Consider the following 14,138-nt stretch of genomic DNA (forward strand, 5'->3'; position numbering starts at 1 on the left):
CTGGAGCTCTCTGCACCTGGGCTGGAAATGGAGACTCTCTGAGCCACGATGGCCCCCTGGCTTGGGTCCTCCAGAGAGGCCTGGGCTCTCTCATTCTCACCCACGATTCAAACAGCCCAGTCTCTGGCCGTCGATGATTTTAGAAAACAGATTTCTCAGCACCAGGTCCTCGGTGCTCCGCAGATGGGGGTCCTAATGGCAGCAGGTGCCCCTCTGGCACTGCACAGGCTCAGAGCCCGTTGCTGGAACCACAAAGCCCACACCTGAGCCCAGCTCTGCCACCCTCCAGCTCTGTGGTCTGGCTTTTCCCTTAAGTCCTCAGAGCCTCAGTTGAGGGATGAGTACAGACCTACAATTCTCCATCTGCAGTTCCAAATTCTGAAAACACTGAAAGCCAAAAGATTTCATGTAACTTGTGTGGCTCCAATACCTGTCCTGACCTAGCCCATTTAGTGGCAGAACCTGACCTGGACTGACATGAGTCCATTTGTTGTCTTTATTGGTCCTGCAAAGTATGAATATTTGTACAATTCTCTGTAGAGAATATTGATGTACTGGGTTATGGGGAGCCCCCCAGACCCTGCTGGGGAGTTAGGAAAGGTACCGTGTATACAGTATATGTACCATCTCGTTCTCCTAAAATATTAAGGATTCTCTGTTCCAAGAACCATAAGGCCCCAGGGTTTCAGATAGGGATTTACTGATGGTTGGTAGCTCACAAGGTGATCGGGCAGTACGTGTGACACTGTGTAAAGCTGTTCCGTGTAGAGGCACCTGGCAGGTGCTCAGCGATGTTGAGCACCCCTGTGTGCGGTGAGTACTGGGCACGTCCTCCATCCTCAGGCTCCCGGGCCCTCGCCCTCTCTTGTCCCTCAAGGCCCCCTGGGCACCACCTGTCCTGTGCTGTTCTCGTGGGGGAAAGCCACCTCCAGATCCCCCCCCCTCATCCCTCCGGAGTCCAGGCCCTCCTCCTGCTCTCTGGCTCTTGGCTTGGCAGCTTTCTCCTTCCCACCCCACCTCCACACCTGACTGCTGCCGTCGAAGGCCCGAGGACTCCGCGGGTCACCCACCTGCTGGGAGTGGGACCTGTTCAGCCAGTTCTTCCCCAAACCTGCCACCTGGGCCACTCAGTAGGAGGCCTGGAGGCTTCTGGGCACCTCTGAGTTGTCTCCTGGGATTTCCAGGCCTCCTGAACAAGCCATTTGGAGACCCTCTGTGCTTCCTCACTTTGGACCCAGCCTTGCCAGTGAGTGAAGCCGGGACAAATATCTCCCTTCCAGAAAGTCCAGCTGGCGTGGGTGGTGTGGTCTCTGATTTGACCAAGGTGGAGCCCCCCCAAGCTCATACCCTGGCAACTTTCAGGTCCACAGGGCCAGGCCCCTTCTAAGGGGGCTGTGGCCTTCCAGCCCTGGGGGTCTCAAGTAGGGTGGGAAGAGCTTGGGAATCAAGGAGGGAGGGGCACAAACACCCCCCGGGCACCACGGCCACAGGTACAATCTCAACGAGGGCTTTATTGAGACCCTGGACAAGCTAAAGCCAGGCCCAGAAGGCCAGTGACTACAAGGTCAGAGGTCAGCCTTCCTGAGCTGTCATGGCTGGGGCCACTTGGGTCCTGCTTTGACAAATTCACAATTCCAGCAGTGGGCAGATGCCCTGAGTCCTCCCCTCCAGTCTCTGTTTCCTTTCGTGGAGTAGCATGTGGTCAGCTCAGCCCACCCCCTCCTTCCCACCTGCCTCCGCCCACCTTCCCCACACCTGCCCTGCACCTCTGGGCTGTCCTGGATCCTGGCCTTCTCTGGGGACACCGTCTCTTTCCTGCCCCCACTCTGGGTTAGTTCAACAGCCTCTCAAGGGCCTCTGAGGGCTGGCACCTGCCACCTCCTGGTCCCCATGGAGGGGACCACATACGCAGTCACCCAATTCCAGCTGAGGCAGCGAACACCCCGAGGCCGCCTCTGCTCAGCATCCAGCGAGGTCAGTGGGGTATTACTCTCCTCCTCCCACCAGGAGCAGCAGAGGGTCAGACCCTAGGAGGCAGCCCCGCTCTTCTCCATGCCCAGGCCTCCCCCGTGCCAGCTGAGCAGCAGGTGCTGGGCCCGGGGGGCCACATTCTCCCTTTTCCAGTCACGTTCAGCTCTGTGCCCCCACCTCACTCCCCTCTCGCACAGAACCTCATGGAGCATCCACTCCAAGGACAGTAGACAGACCATACACATGATCCGTAAACTGCCACGTGTGGAGCGGGGACATGCAGGCTGGGGAAAAATGAAGTGGCCGAGGGGAATGAGCAGTGCTGGGGAGAGGTTTCTCTGAGGCAGTCTGCAAATGTTTCTTTAACAAGGGCGGATTGCAGGGAGGCGAGGGAACGAGTTGGGCAGATGGGTTCCCTTCCAGGCAGAGGGATGACCATGCAAAGGGCCCAGGAGGGAGATGGCCCGGGCCTGCTGAGGACCTGCTGAGCAGCGGTGAGGATGGGGCATCGCCCAGAGGGCCTGGAGGGTCTGAGAACGCTGACCCGGAAGGGCAGTAATCAAACGAGATGGCAGAGATCCCATTAGCTTGTTGGTGTTTTTAAGGAAATAACATTAAAGAGAGGCCGGGTGCGGTTGGCTCACGCCTGTAATCCTAGCCCTCTGGGAGGCCGAGGTGGGTGGATTGCTCGACGTCAGGAGTTCAAGACCAGCCTGAGCGAGACCCTGTCTCTACTAAAAATAGAAATAAAAATTATCTGGACAACTAAAAATATATATAGAAAAAATTAGTCGGGCATGGTGGCGCATGCCTGTAGTCCCAGCTACTCGGGAGGCTGAGGCAGGAGGATCGCTCAAGCCCAGGAGTTTGAGGTTGCTGTGAGCTAGGCTGACGCCACGGCACTTACTCTAGCCCGGGCAGCAAAGTGAGACTCTGTCTCAAAAAAAAAAAACATTAAAGAGGCACCTTTCACAGGGGCCGGGGTGGAATCCAGCATCATGTTTTTAGAGGGCATTGGGCTTTATGCATTAAGAAACATAAAAATGGTCCTGCTTTTTGGATCAGTCATTCTGCACCTGGGGCTGAATCCTTAAGAAAAATTCCAAACATGAGAACCCTTACATCGTTCCCTTTGAGTGGCCAGGGAAAGCCAGCTGGCTCCCCAGGGCCCAGCACACTGCCCCTCCCGGCCCCAAGGCTCCACACTCCAGCATCCTCTGCCCATACCTGGCCTCCCACTTGGGGCACCCGCCTTGGGTGTGACCTGGATCTTCTGGTCAGGGTGCACCTCTGTCTCCCCACCTCTGGCCTGGGACAGCCCTGCCAGTCTCCACCACTGCCCAGGAGAGATCCCTCTTGCTCTCCCTCCCTCTCAGCATCCCCTCAGTCCTGCCCAGGTGCCCCTGACAGCCATCCTGCTGGACCTGAAGCTGGGCCCATGTGACAGGGGAGGGGCACAGCCTGGGCCAGCCCTTCACTCCTCCATGTGGAGCACAGCCCAGGCCCCTCCAGAGCCCCCCAGCGTGGTCGGTGGTCCTAGCCCTCATCAGAGATGGTTGAGAAAGGCTACTTAGGGTCAGTGTCCAGGGGAAGGACAGGGACTTTCTGAGCCCATCCAGCACCATGCGGACTGAATACTCCACCGGGGAGTCTGGAATTTGCTCATATCTGGGGTTGGATGAGAACATTCCAGATCATACAGTCTGCTGCCAGAAGGCATCCAAGAAGTTTAGGCGAGAATGGCTTCTGTCTACCTATCCTTGGTTGTTTACAAACCCTTGGATGGTGCACTCTGTGCCAGCCTGGTGGGGCTTGGAGCCCACCGATGGCTGAACATCCTGCTGGGACCTCACAGCCCAGGGGAGACAAGCACGAGCCCTTACGGGATGCACGTGTGCGTCATCAGGAATCAGTTCGAATCGAGCTTTAAAAGCAGTTTATTAACAGCATCTTAATTCCCCAGGGAAACAATGCACTGGCTACTCTCGACACTCAAAGCAGACCATGTTTTCAGCTGAGTTGGAATGCCTAGGTGACGCTCCCCACGGCCACCACCCCCGCTGCCTTGTCCCCACACGCCGTGGAGAGATGGAGGCCACACCTCCATTCCTGTCTCCAGCTAGTCTCTGAGTCTCTGGCCACGTGCCATCACCTGCAGCTCCAGGTACATTCAGGGCCCCCCCCACCCCCTGCTCAGATAACAGGGAGCCCAGCCTCACCTTAGAACCTGACTGACATGGCCAGTGTGTCCGGAGTTAGGGTCAGTCACGGTGTCCCTTGCACCTGCCCACACCACAAGGGTCCAGTTCTTCAAATCAAGATACAGGCCTTCTCTCCAGGCCCCCCAGGACATCGCCACAAGTCTGGGGGTGGGGGTCCCCCAGGCTCTCAGCTCACCTGCCCAGACTTTTCTTCTCATGGACACCTCCTCTCAGGGCTCATCTTGCCACGTGGCCACCAAGGTTCTTCAGGTATGTTTCAACATCTTTATGTCTCAACAGGAGGCGATCAGAGGTCTGGTCACTTTCCTGCCTGTGGGAGACTCCAAAACCAGCCAACTTTGATCTGTTCCTTACACACGTGCCAGGCATGCACTGGGCAGCAACAGGTCTCAGAGGGTCACAGACCACGTGTGAAGCACTGGCCATCATCAGTGCACATTCTCAGGTGGTGACTGCGACGTCCTTGTCCTGCAGCCTACTGTCTACTGCCCAGTACTATCCATGCAGCTGCCAGCCCTCCCGGATATCGCTCTGGTCCCCTCCCTGCTCTGCCAGGAACACTTCCTGCCTGCCATCCTGGTTCCAGCCTCGCCCCCTGAGCACAGAGAGCAGGTGAGGAGAGGGTCCCCATACCCCTTGCTTCAGCACAAGCTGACTGTCCCCTGCCCCTGCAGAAGCAAGAGCAGCACTCTGGGCAGAGCCACCTGCTGCTGAAGCTGGAGCCGGAGGGGAGGGTGGATGCTTCAGCTCTTTCTGTCCTGCTGCCCCTTCCCACAGGTAGGTAGCCACCCCTAGAGAGGGCTCAGTGTGGCCTCCTGTGCTGAGTCACCCAGTCCCTGGAGCCCTGATCAGTCACCAAAGCCACATTCGTGGGGGATGGGAGCACAGGCTCTGGGGCCTGGGTTCACATCCTGCTTCTGCTGCTCCCTGGGGCTGTGACCCAGAGTAAGTAGCTTTATCTCTCTGCATCCCAGTTTCATCACATACGAAATGTGAGACAATAATGGTATTGACATCATAAGGGTGTTCTGAGGCGCTGCAGGTTATAAAACCATATTAGTAGGTTGTGAACAGCATTTAACATAAATACAATGGATAACAGAGTGTGCCTCACTTCAGAGGGTTGTGCACACATCTGTATGTACGTGTGGCTCAAACCATTCCAGGTGTTTCTCTGCCTGTGGTCCCACTGTGGCCTTGGGGGATGTAAGACGGAGCAAACCCAGGCAGGAATCCCACGTGATGTTGAGTGGTGTCCGCACCTGGGCCAGTTCACTCTCAGTGCTGAGAAAAACCTCTGCCGGGAAAGTGGGAGAGAGAACACAGTCAGCAGTGGGGCTGGGGCAGCAGGACCCAGCCATCGTGGGAGGCAACCCCACATGCGGCAGGGAGTGGAGGAGGAGTGTGGGGAGAGCAGGACCCAGGCACCCAAGGCCTCCGCAGCCAGGCTGAGCTAGTGAGTTTGACCCCAGGCAGTGACCAATGTAACAACTATCTAATGAGGTCCTACAGTGGGGAAGATCTGTTTTAAGAAGCTGACTTGTGGGGCACTTTGAGGGATCAGGAGCTGGTGTCGACCCTGGGATGAGCGGGAGCTGCCAACAGGCTACTGGAGTTAGTAGTCCCAGCAAGAGCTAGTAAGGACAGAGACCAGAATGTCTGGAGAAGGAGGAGACAAAGGGCGCTTGCCCCTCTGTACCTCGAGCTGGATGGTCCCCCACAACCCGGGAGGGGAGAATGGCAGCATTGACCCTGCACATAGGTCGGGGGACCATGGAAAAAGCAGGGCTTTGGAGACCACAGATTCCACAGGCCCCCAAAGCACAGAAGCCACATGACCAAGTGGATAAACACATGAGCCTGAGTCACACGGCCTGCAACCCTGGCACATTACTCACCCTCCCTGTGCCGCCGATTTTCAATTGATAAAATGGGGCCCAGAAAAGGACTTACCTCACAGGGGTGTTATGAGAGTGAAAGCTGATGACGGTAAAAGCCTTCCGCCCAGGCTGCTCCTGACCTCTCCCACATCGCTGTCTCTCCTGGACACGACACTGGCTGGCAGCCTGGGAAGGGGCCGACTTCCAGTCACGTAGACACGCGTCATTGGAACTGGCTGACTTTGCAGGCACCACTGCCCCTCTCCGGGCGGCTTACTCCCCAGCCCGACTGCAGTGACAGTGAGAGCACAGTACCCGCTCGGCAGGGCTCGGCCTTCCCACTAGATGGGGCCTTCTCCTTGCATCTCCGCGTCCGCACCCAGGAGACCCTCCGAGTGGGAGTCTGATCTTGGACACTTCAAGACAAATGATCTTGAACCCGTGGCCACAGTAACCAAGCACGTAGGGTAGGTGGTCACCACCCACCCATTCAGAACAATTGGCTCCAAAACAAGCATCTCCTTTGGATTTTCACTGCGCCCTTCAGTGCCGCGGTGCGCGGTGGATACGCAGCAGGCGCGGCCTGCCTCTGCACCGGCATCCTGCCCCCTGCGCACTGCCCACCTCCCTTCGCACCAGCATCCTGAGTCCCCCTCCCTAAATCTGCACTTTTCAAGTCTGAAAATGGAAGTGACCCTGGCTGATCAGTACTTGCTTTTCAGACCACAACAAGCCTTGGGACCCATGAGAGGGCTGGCAGCCTTCATCTATCTCTTCGTTTTCCCAACAGAGCCAACTCTGACTGTACAAGGCAGTTTCCCTTAAATATCTTTCTTGCCTACCTGACTAGTTAGTCAGGGGAGCTGTTTCCTGGGTCTCCCCAGGGTGTATCTGAGGTGTTTGTCAGGAATACTTTAGTCTCCTAAGTGTCCCTCCATCCATTCCATGCTCAACAGAATTTTGGCAAGATGAGAAATCCCTAATTCTTTTCGAACTGACAGACAGGCTTGTTTTTCCATTCCACAGTCATCAATTCAGGATGTTCTGCACCAGGCAGTGAGAGACTCAGCCACCTCAGCCCCTGCCTTCAAAGGCTCACACCCTGGCAGAGGAAACAGACATGTGAACACTTCACTGCAATATAGTGTGACATGTACAGTAACAGCACATGGTCATGACACAAAGGAGGAAGAGATCAGGTTTATTTGGGGGGGGATGAGACAAAGGCATGATGTGGCCATAAAAGATAAGTGAAAGTCATCGAGGCAGACAGGAGGTGGTATAATCAACGATAGTGTTGACTTACTTTACAAGTAATCTCATTCCATCCATACCAAACCCTATGAGGTATTGGCAATGCACCCAGTTCATAGATGTGTAGGTAAGGTTTGGAGAGATTAAGTAACTTGCACAAGATCAGAGAGTTAGAAACTTGCAAAGGAGGGACAATTCTGTAAGGTTTTAAAATTGGCAGACCCTAGACACAGAGCATTAAAATAAATTTGCTCAACCGTTAGAGAGATAGAAGGTGATGGAATCAGGAATCAAATCTGGGCATCACAAATCTACCACAGGGGTAGATGGATTATAGAGAACCTTATATGTCAAGCTAAAGAATTTGGACTGGACACAAAGGGTTTTAATTGATGCAGCAACCTCACATCAACTCTAATGTACCCTGCCCAGTATTAGCCATAAAATCTAATTATTAAAGATATAGCAATAATTTTCATCCACAATGGACATGTCTGGGGCAAAGATACTCTATTTTAAAATGTTGAGAATTCTTACAACTAAGGAAGAAAAAGATAAACAACCTAATAGGAAAACAAGGAAAAAAAGTAACAGGCAAATTTGCAAAAGAGAAAATACAAATGGCTAATAGACATGTGAAAAGATACTTAGCCAATTAAACAATTAAGTGATTAAAATGATAATGAATGCCATTTCTCTCCCATCAGATTAACAAAAGGGAAAAAGACTGATCAGAGCAAGTGTTGGCAGAGGTATGAAGAATTGTGTATGGACATCCCCAATGTACATATGGTTCAACTGTTGAATTTTGGACTTTGGTGCAGAAGTGATATGCATTCAGTAGAATTGGTACTTCAAATTCTGAATTTTGATCCCTTCACAGGCCAGCAATATGTGGTACGACCCTCTCTGGTGGTGCTGGGCAGTGGCAGCTCCCAGACAGCCACAGGATCACCACGGGAATCAACCAGTAGGTAATCTACAGGGCACTGTGTTGCCAGAGGGTTTTGCCCGCTGTAGGCTACTGTAAGTGTTCTGAGCATGTTTGAGGTAGGCTAGGCTAAGCTATGGTTGGTAGATTAGATGGATTAAATGTATTTTCAATTTAATGATATTTTCAACTTACAAATCTACAGAGGGTTTATCAGGACGAAACTCCGTTGTAAGTCAAGGAGCATCTGTATCCCCGTACACTGCTGGGAGGGCATACATTTATATAGCCACTTTGAAGGACAATCTGGAAATTTCTTTTAAAATTTAAAGTGTGAGCAGATTGCTGGAATCCACCCAGCAATCCCAGTTGTCAGTGTATTGGTTGGAAAAGTATCTACACAAAAACAAGGAAATTCATTGCAACATTGTAACATCTAAAAATCAGAAATAACCCAAATGTCCATCAAAAGAGAAATATTAATAGCTAAAAACATGGTGGTATGTTCATAACAAGAAATAGCATGCAGCAGCTAAAACAATTGAGCTATTTCTATACAGACTAAAGAGGATATAATGAGTAGAAAATGAGAGAACTGCAGAATTATACAATATAACAACATTTATGTTAAAATATACTTGTTTAAACATGCTATTTATGTTAAATTGTATGTGAGCTCATATATATGTATGGAAAAGAGCTTGGAAAATACACACAAAAACAGTAAGGGTGGTAGCATCTGAGAGGTGGCAGAGGGGTCCCAATATTCACAATGCTCTAATCTCTATGAGAAGAATATATGTAGAGAGAGATATATATATAGATATATACGCATTACTTATGTGATTAATTAAAAAAACACTAACACATCAGTTTCCATGCAAAGGGCTGTGGCCAGTGCTATGCAGATGCCTCACAAGCACAGTACAGATCTTGCCTTCAAGCAGCTCTCAGGCTGGAGTGGGGGAATAGCTCCAACACCATGTGGGATAAATTGCAGAGGAGTGGGGGTGGTATTCACAGTATTTCCAGAATCAGGGAGGAGTTATGGCTACCAAAGGGAGGCAAAGCTGGGCAGGAATGGAGAAACCACTGGTTCAAAGGTGCAGAGGTAAGAGCTCCTGGGGCCTGCCAGGGAAGACAGGGAGGACAGTTAAGGCCGGAGGCATTGTGGAAGGCCACCATGCTGGGAGAGGGGCTGAGCTCCAGTCCCAGGCAGCAGGGGTCCCTGAGGAGTCTGTGAGCAAGCTGGGAGCTTGCCTGAAACTTTATAGACAAAAGAAGTTGGCAGCCCCGTAGGAGTGGCTTGGCCAGGTCAGGAGGGGAGGGGCAAGTGGGAGGTGACTGACTGTCCCAGTGTGGGGGAAGATGTACAGTCTGGGCTGGGTAGACAGGCAGTGGTATCAATGGAGGAGAGATATGAGCCTGAGACACTCATTGGATTGGGATAAAAAGTACATGGAGGGAACAGAAACCAAAGGGATTTGGAGATGTGATTCCAGCCAATGATTCATAGGAAGTGTCAGGGAACTAGAAAGAAAGCAGGAGAGCTTTCTTTCTGGGACCTGTATGGAAGAGCCCAGAGGCCCACCCACAAAGCAACAGCCGCAGTCCCTTTCTTTCCCCATAGAGGTCCAGCTATGCTGTGCACCAGGCAGATCTGGGCCTGAGGACAGGCTGGCCAAGGGCAGCCAGGCATACACGTAGTCCTCTGGCTTCCAGCCACCAGACTCACAGGTTTCTGGGAAAGGCTGACAAGGGGCCACTCTGTTCCTTTGAATCTGAGAAGATGTGACTGGGGAAGCCTAAATTAATTAAGTGATGCTGAGGCCCTGAGGCCCTCCCAAGGAAGTACACAGGGAAGGGCATATAGAGGCCTGAGCAAACTGCATTCCACCTCCAGTGCTGGAATCCAACAAGGATTCATTGGAACCAAGCCTGCACTTAAGTGCTTCCAGGGAGACAAAGAAATAATAAATCAAGAGCAGGCATCCTGCCCACGTGCTGCCGCCACCAACACCAACCTGCGTTTCTGCAGAAACACGGTCATTTCCCTTCTCTGGGACCAGATGTTTCAGTGAAGCCCTGGAATTGATGAGGCCCCATGACCTTCTCAGAAATGAGGGCAGACTAGGATGGTACCTCCCTTGTAGCAGCACCCCCCCAACCCACCCAAGACCCCCACATATACCCTAGATCTTGCCCAGGCACCACAGGATAGCTATCCTTCTACCCCTTCCCCAAACTCCCATACACCAGCACTTCCCAGTCCCCCAGAAGCTCCCCTATGGCACTGGTCCAGCACGGAGCAAACTTTATTCTATCAAACTACAGGCACAGTTGTAGCCAGTGAATAAAATGAGAAGAAAGGTTTTCAGCCAGAAGTCGCCAAGCTGTCTCTATCCATACAAACTAATAATTAAGCTCCTACTAAGTGTCAAGCACTTAGCTAGATGCTTTCAAGTAAGTCATCTCAAGGTCCTCAGCCGTCCCACAGCAGGGCAACATGGTGGGTGAGAGCTGGGTGCTGGAGCTAGATCACCTGCATTTGAATCCTGTCTCCACCACTCATGAGCTCTATGACTATGAATAAATTACTTTACTTGGTGTCCTCACCTATAAAAAGGTAATATAAATGATGGTGAGAGTATTAAATGAGCTAATATTTGTAAAATGCTTAGAACAGTGCCTGGCACATTATAAGTACTTCCATATGTCTAATAAATAAATTCCTTCCTTTGTTCACTCAACTTACATTGAGTACCAGCTATGAACCCTACAGCAACAGTTGCTATATCTGGTTGAGAAAAAGAAGAATGTTTCCATTTTTTTCTTATGGGATTGGATGAGAAGTTCTCTTTGCCTGGAAGTTATGCTCAGATAGAGCAGTCTTGGAAAAGGAACTTACCAAGAGTTCAAATAAAGAGGAAGCAGCAGGCGAAGGAAGAAAGGAGACGAGATTCTTGTGGGAGGCTGGTTGGCAAGTAGCAGAGCCAGGGCCAGCACCCTGGACAGCTCCCTGCAGACCAGGACAGGAATGGAGGCTGTGGCCAGGTCTTGCAGTGACTCAGGACCTACATAGCTTTCTGCTGAAGGGGTCTGTCACCTCCCTGCAATCCCTGCACTCAGTCCTTGGGTCTGATGATGGATGGGGGTCGCCTTCTGATCTGGAAGTTGGAGAGTGAAGGAGTTTATTGTCTCTGGGACCTCCTTAGGGAGCCAGCCCAGGACCTTCCTTCTCCCACGGGTCTTGATCTGCCCCTCTCTCCTACACTGCCAAGGCGTGACCACCTTGGAGACCGAGCAGCAGGAGCACAATGTGGCCCAGGGAATAGGAAGGCAGCAAAAGGATCACAAGACAGGTGCCAAAGCCTGGATTTAAATCCAAGCTCTGCAGCTGGGATCTCCACGCCCAGTAAGGCCAGGCGAATAGCACCCACACTGCACCACGATTGTGGGAGAATGAACTAAAACAGCACACACAGCGCCACTGGCACAAAGCAAGTACTTAATAAATGAGTCTGCTTCCTGCAATACAGGAACGGAGGACTGCAGAGTTAGGTATGAGCCCCCAGATAACTTGGCTTCAAACTCATGAAGTCATGAATTTTGTCTGCCAGAGGCTAGGAGAAGGGGTCTGCACCTTGAAGTCCCTGGGAAAGTTTCTCTTCTCGAAGATTCCACTGTTCTTCAGCCACTAGACAGAAAACTTCTGCCTCAAATCCTCCCCCCCCCCTTTTAAAAAAGTCAGACAGGGAAAACACCATGCGCATAAATAATAATTGCTCTGCAAGCTGGAAGACTGACACTTTAAAAGCCTCATAATGGTAGAGTCAGAAGAGCCCAGAGGTCTCAAATTCCAATGACTGGAGGGCCAGGTAAGTGACATAAGTGTGTGAAGCCAGCTAAGGGAAGACTGGGATGAGCTGGAGAGTATCTGTGTATTGACTAAAGGTCATCAAATAAAATTTAAAATAATTTTTCCATCCCAAAAGAGCCCTTCTGCAGCACAAGCTTCTGCTGAGGGGGGCAGTGAGTGGGCTCTTGCCTAAACCCTTACTGGACAGACACCAAGGCTGGGGCTCAGAGAGGGGCTGTGACTCACCCAAAGTCCTGTCCCCACACTGGGCTCTTTCCCACCCTAGGGAGAGGGCAGCTTGGCCGCTGCAGAGCAGGTGCGTAGTGGATGAGTTTCTCCTCCTTTCCTGGGTGCCACCGTGGGTGGAGGGATGGAGCGAAGGTGGCAAGGCTGCTGCCTCTCACCCTCACACCTTGGTCTCCATCATCTCATCCCACAGCCTCTCTTCTGGGGACAGAAGCCAACTTTCCAATGCCCCCCCCAACCACAGGGAGCCCAGGATCACAATGCCCACCTAACCAGATGAACCAGCCAGGTAGCCACGTGCCTCCTGTGCCTTTTATCTGTTCTTCACAAGACCCACAACTGTGAATTGAGGATAAAACAGCACATTTTACAGGTGATAACAACACAGCAAGTACTTATTATACATTGTTCTTACTATGTGTCAGCACTCTAAGCAGTGGGTACTGTTATTATTCCATTTTACAGATAAAGTAACTGCGGGAAAGAGAGGTGAAGCAGTTCCCCCAGGCACCCTCCCTAGTAAGTGGCGGGGCTGGGGGTCATCCTAGTTGCCTGCCTTCAAAGCCCAGGTTCTTTGCGCCGCATCGCCGGCCTTTGTGGGGTGGGGGCACGATGAGATCAGCAGCTGGGTCTAATGCTGCTTTGCTTTTGAGGCTAGGATGGGAAGGCTCCTCTCACAGAGAGACAAACTGTAACCTCAATAACGTAAGTCTCTCCCACCCTCAGCTGCCTTGGAGCCTCTCCCCTGCCAGCCCGCAGACTGGAAAAGGGGCCCCGATGTGCCATCCAGGGTCAATGCTCTTCTGGGGACCCGTCAGGCCCAGCGTGCAGCCTGGGCAGCCCAGCCCGTCAGCTGAGAGCCGCGCGCCTTAGCCGGTGCGCCCTCTCGGAAGGTGAGCCCCCCCTGAGCCTCCGATGGCAGCAGAGCGGCTGGGCCCTGTCCAGGGAGTGGGCGCTGCATCCACGAGGGGTTTCTTACAGCTCCAAGAGAAGACCCAGCCACATTACTCCCGAGCCCACCCAGGGCTTGGAGGCAGCTCTGGAGATGAGGAGGGGGGAGTAGAACACTGGGCGAAGCTCGCAGGAGCCGAGAGAGGGCTTGGTCTAGTAGGAAGAGGGCCTGGGAGGAGTTAGAGTGGGGAGGGAGTGAGAAGGAGGGAAGAAAGAAGAGGCGGAGCTGGGGGACCAAGACAGTTAAAGCGGAAAGGGGGAGTCCAGGCATGGGGAGTGTGGGGAGGCAGTGCGGGAGGGTGGAAGGGGCTGGGCTGATATTCCAGGCCCCGGGTGGGGGACGAAGCAACTTGTCCCTTCAATCCCCATATGCTCATCGTGCAAATTCGCTGCCGTAACATTCTGCCCAGGAGCCCGGGTCGGAACCAGGCCCAACAGTCTCTGAGCCTCCCCCTCCCTTCCCGGGTGGGGGAGGGGCCAGAGGGCGGGGCCAGAGAAAGGGTTGGGGGTCAGTGCCCAGAGCCCCTCGGATCGCGGCTCCACTATCCAGCTGCGAGAACAGATGGACTCGGGCGCGGCTCACCTCGGGGGCTCCCTGCCCGCTGTGCGCGGAGATCCTGGCTGAGGCGGAGATCTCAAGCCCCCGGCTCCCCCCTCTCCCGAGGGGCCGCAGGGAACCTGCTGCCGCTCCCCTCTCTCCGGGGGAGAAGAGCCGGCGCTGAGCTAGACCCGGAGGTGGGGGCAGACGGAGGACCGGCTCCTCGCGCTGCGCACCCATCCCCAGGGGCTCCTTCAGGACTCTTCTGCAGCAAGACCCCTTCCTG

This window comes from Lemur catta, chromosome 14 (genome assembly GCF_020740605.2).
Source record: "Lemur catta isolate mLemCat1 chromosome 14, mLemCat1.pri, whole genome shotgun sequence".
NCBI lineage: Eukaryota > Metazoa > Chordata > Mammalia > Primates > Lemuridae > Lemur > Lemur catta.